General features: G+C 36.6%; 1 pseudogene; it reads left to right on the forward strand.

Annotated features, from left to right (window-relative positions):
* The first annotated feature begins 4,163 nt into the window (after positions 1-4,163).
* On the forward strand, positions 4,164-4,524 carry LOC110212592 (small ribosomal subunit protein uS10 pseudogene; annotated as a pseudogene).
* The last annotated feature ends 903 nt before the right edge of the window (positions 4,525-5,427 follow it).

The raw sequence follows: 5,427 nt of genomic DNA on the forward strand, positions 1-5,427 counted from the left end.
TCATGAGGACTTTATAGATATCTTAGATCTTTGTATTGCTGAGAAGGGATAAGTCTATCAGTATTAGTCATCACACAACATGGCTGTTATTGAGCACAATGTTCTCCTGGTTGTGCTCACTTTGCTCTGCGTCAGACCATACAAGTCTTTCCAGGTTTTTCTGAAGTCAACCTGTTCATCATTTCTTATAGCACAGTAGTATTTCACTACATTCATATACTACAACTTGTTAAGCCATTCCCCAATTGATGTGCATCCTCTCAGTTTCCAATATTTTGGCACCACAAAAAGAGCTGTTATAAATATTTTTGTACATGTGGGTCCTTTTCCCATTTGTATGATCTCTATGAAATATAGCCCTAGAAGTGCTATTGCTGGGTCAAAGCATATGCACATTTTTATACCTCTTTGGGTATGAGAAGGTAACACTTTTGAGGAGGGACAGGGTCAAAGGAGAGAATAGAATAAATGGGAGATCAGTGTAGGATGGAGGGAATTATAATTAGTCTTTCACAACATGACTATTATAGATGTGTTTTGCATGACTACACATATTTCACCTGTTTCCAATTACTTGCCTTCTCAATGAGGGTGGGTGGGGAGGGAGGGAGGGAAAAAATTTGGAACTCAAAGTTTTAAAAATGAATGTTAAAAATTGTTTTTACATGCAACTGGGAAATAAGACATACAGGCAATGGGGTATAGAAATCTACCCTTCCCTACAGGAAAATAGAAGAGGAAAGGGATAAGAGAAGGGGGGTGATAGAAGGGAGGGCAGATTGGGGGAAGGGGTATTCAGAATGCAGGCCATCATGGGGTGGGGGGAGGGGAGAGATTATTGGTGTTGATTGGTAATACGTTGATGGCACTGATGATGACAGCACATTCTCTACAAGGATTATTCCCTTTCATCATGGCAAAAATTAATGACCTGGTATTAATTTTTTATACTATACAAAAGAAACCTGAATAATTGAGGAACATTTGATTGAATCTAATTTTGAGTTAGATTATAGCACTGGTACTATGAATATATGACATATACTATATATAGAGAAAACAAATTATTTAGCACCCTGGAGAAATTTTGACAGAGAAAAATATATATGTTTTTCAATCAAAGAGAAGTTTACTCATATCTATAATAGTCTGTCAGATAAAATACTTGATCAGCTTAATACAGTATTGAAGATATCTTGTCAAATGCATTTTCCATCACTAATGACACAGAGTAGTGATATGTAATGGGGCTTACTCTTCAATCTGCTTTTGTCTTAATGGAATATACAGCTAACAATGTGGCACTGATACTGACACATTTCTCATCTTTGGGGACAGTCTCCCGCCTTTAAATGCTGACATTATTGATAATAGTGGGGGAGGGAATCTCTCCCAGGTGACTGTTCTTTCTGCAGCAAATATGTAGGACATTTTGGAAATATTTTCTTTTAAATATCGCAGCCAGAGTTTTGCTACTTTTAAAAATTTTGTTTTGTTTTGTTTTTACTGATAATGGACTATTCAGTCATGTTCAATGTCAAGATCAGCAGCAACTGGGTTTCTGTGTTAAGAGGTTGGAATACAGTCTACTTAGAGGCAGAGAATGAAGTTATGGTCCTACACAAAGCAAGGACATTATTAAAATGAAAAACATGCAGAGGATCTGCATCACAAGACTGTAGCCAGAAAGGAAACCCATGAAAGCAAAGCCAGGTAATTGACCAAGTCAGATGTGAAAAGGTTCAAATCCAAGCAAAGCTTATAGTGGAGTCATAGTTCAGCCAGTTTCCAACAGACATCAAATTTTATGAATGTACTGTTCAAGGTAATCCAAATTTCTTAAAGTACTCCAGAAATAGGATAGCATCTTTGTCAAATGAAAACAAACTGGAAAAGTGGTCAGATAGGCAGATATGTTTGGTAATGTTCTTTGGTGAGTAAAAAAAAAATAATGAAAGTTGCAAATACTAACATGAACTTCAATAACAACAGTATATATTTCTATAGGCTATCTTCTTAAATTTTGCAATTTGCTTTCCTCCTCAAACCCCAGTGAAATAGAAGGTATAAATATTGTTATCCTCATGTTTCTAGTTGAGATTTTATAAACTCTGATAGGTTTAATGATTTAGCCAAGATCACAGAACTGTTGATGGTCTGAAATAGAAATTGGACTCAGTTACAATGAATCCCCTTTTTATTCTTCAAAATGAATTTAGGGCAAACTCAAGCACCCCCAGAAGCTTGCACAGGTTCTACAAAGGAGTCAGAGCCCAAGGATTTGGAACTAATGCTTACAATAAGAAAATATTGGTGTAAATATTTGAGTCAGTGCCCCCATTTGAATCATCATTTAAATGACATGGCAACATTCCCATAAAGATGGCAAGTGAATTTTAAATGGTGAAATAGATGGTAGACAATTTTAGAGTCAAACCCTGAGGGTGAAAATAACTCTCTATTCATATTTCTAAAGTCTGTGTCTAAGCTAGTTGTTCACAATTGTGAATTCATTTTCTGCATAGAAACAATGGTAAAAAAGGTGAGGGTCATGAACCCCAAACTAATTTAGCACATATTACAATGGAAACAATAAATTCTATGGGATATGTTATTTTGCATGTTAAATATGCTACTGTGAGTTAGAATCCTAGCATTATATTATTTCTGTGTTAAAATATGTTCTGAGAAATAACTCAGACTTTAGTATTATGGAGAGAAATTGTAGAATGTTAGAATTGCAAAGTAGGTTAGAGATAGACTTTGTCTATACTATAAGGCTCTGTCTTGGGCCCTCTCTTCTTCTCCCCCTTTTTTTCCCTATTCTCTCTTTGTTTTTTTTTTTTTGGTTTATTATATTCCAATTAATTCAACTATCTTCTCTATGCAGATTACTCCCATACATTTCTTTCTAGACCCAGTCTCTCTTCTGAGTCCCAGTATCAGATCACCAGCTGTCTGTTAGATATTTTCAACTGTATATCCTATGGGCATCTCAAACTACACATATCTAACACAGAATTCATTGTACATGTATGCTTTATGCAGGTATTTGTATTGAACTTATATATGATCATAACATACATCCATCTACATGTCTATGCATATATCTGTACAGATACAATTGTATGTGCATATATGCATACATGTGTATATATGAATATATACATATGTAATCCAGATATTCAATTTCATCAGAATTGGAAACTCCTGTACCAGTGGAGATTAGCACCTGCTCTCCATTGCATAGTGTTATAAAGTTGCTTGGTGCCTTGAGAGGTGAAGTGCTTTCCCAGGGTCAAAGAGCTAATATATGTCAGAGGTGGAACTTGAACCCAGGTTTTCTGGACTCCAAGTTTCTGATTCTTCTATTGACTACTCAATCCTACCTTTCTAATATTGCCTCAATTACTTCAAAATAGATAGGATTTCATTACAAACCACATATCCTGCAAAAAACTATGGTTCGTAACCCATCAATATCATTATGATTTGCTGGAGCTCCCCCAACATCCATTGATTATCAGCCTTGTAAGCTGAAACTCTGCACTGTCACCAGTATGTTCTTCAACAAGCGTACATTTTTTTCACTATACTTGAAAACAAAACCATCTCATATTGGTAGGCTCGACTATTCATTTTCATTCATTGACATATTACTTGGGAACCCAGAATTTCTACATGTCACAAATAAACACTGGAATAGAAGAAGATGTACATTTAAAACAGTTTAAAAAAAATTCCTTCTCAATCCTACTACCACCAGCACCTGAGGCTGCCTAGGATTATCTAGCTAAAATCCATCTCAAAATACTTTTGATCCACAGTGTACTGATAAAGGATAATGCTATAGACATCACATTGAAAGTTACATCATTAGAGATATTATATTTGGAAGATTAATTCAAAGATTCTGAAACAATTATGATTTCAAATCAAATTGAAGTTTGATAAAGACAGTATAATCAATAAAGTTTAAAAAACTAAGAAAAAGATATAATATTGGCATTGTGCTTTAGATTTAAAGAACTGCTTTAGCCTCTTTGGTGAAGGTATCACTGCTGCAGCTGCATGGAGTCAGCAGTCACTGCCTCTCATCCTCTTGACTCACCACTTTTCATTCTCACCGAGGAATAAGTCTGTCAGGAAGCTGCTCCACTGCCATGGCATTCAAAGACACCAGCAAGACCCTCATGGAGCCCAAAGTGGCCATTCAATGGATCCGGATCACCCTCAGCAGCTGCAATGTGAAATCCCTCGAGAAAATGTGTGCCGACCTAATTAGAGGAGCCAAAGAAAAGAACTTGAAAGTGAAGGGACCTGTTTGAGTGCCCACTAAGACACTTCCAAATCACAACTAGAAAAACTCCTTGTGGTGAAGATTCAAAGACAGGGGATCAGTTCCAGATGAGAATCCACAAATGCCTTATTGATTTGCACAGTCCTTCTGAAATTGTTAAACAAATCACCGCTATCAGCATTGAACCAGATGTAGAAGTTGAAGTCACCATTACAGATGCCTAATCAATCATCTCTTTTAATAAATTGATTGCAACTATTAAAAGAAAAAGGACTGATCCCCACTTCCTTAAGCCCATATACCTTTATGATGATAAATGGAGAAACAGAGAACAAAAAAGTCTTCAATAATCAGACTCTGGAATGGAGACCCATCGTCAATGTTGAATCACTCCCAAAGTGAATATCATGAAGATGCCACGGTCACTGCAACTGGCAACTGAAAATACTAATTATACAAGATACATGCTTATTTTTCTAAAGGCACTTCAAAGATATGTTGAAAACCAGTTTTCAGCGATAGGATATTGAGGTTGATGACTGAGAATTGACAATTCACAATACATTACAAAACTTTCAAATAGATTAGGTGGTCTTGTTGTTTGTCTTTAGGTTCAAAGAGAAACAAATGACATCATGATGTTGGGTCCAATGCACAATGTGTCCAGCTGTAGCTGATCATACTAATACAAGGTAAGAAGACTCTACCACAGATTGGGCACAAATGGTCTGCATGAATATTTGGGGGGGTGAGATTATGTCTAAATTTGTGTATCACACATTTCTTTTGAGCTACCTCAATTCAGATTTGCTCATAGAGCACAGCATCTTGTGTGACACAGGTATGACACGCTAGATAATCCTGTGCCAGTGTCTCCCATGACTCATAACTGATACCAAAGTTCTTCAGTGGGTCCTTCAGGGTGTCCTTGTTTCACTTCTGACAACCATGAAAGCACCTGTCTTGTGTGAGTGCTCTGTAAAATAGTCTTTTACGTAAGCATAGATTCAGCATTTTAACAATATGGGCAGCGCTAGGAGGAGCCAAGATGGCGGAGTGAAAGCAGTGACTTGCTTGAGCTCTCCCCCAAACCCCTCCAAATACTCATAAAAATGGCTCTAAACAAA

The sequence above is a fragment of the Phascolarctos cinereus genome, unplaced genomic scaffold (assembly GCF_003287225.1).
Source record: "Phascolarctos cinereus isolate Bilbo 61053 unplaced genomic scaffold, phaCin_HiC Scaffold_4;HRSCAF=312, whole genome shotgun sequence".
Lineage (NCBI taxonomy): Eukaryota > Metazoa > Chordata > Mammalia > Diprotodontia > Phascolarctidae > Phascolarctos > Phascolarctos cinereus.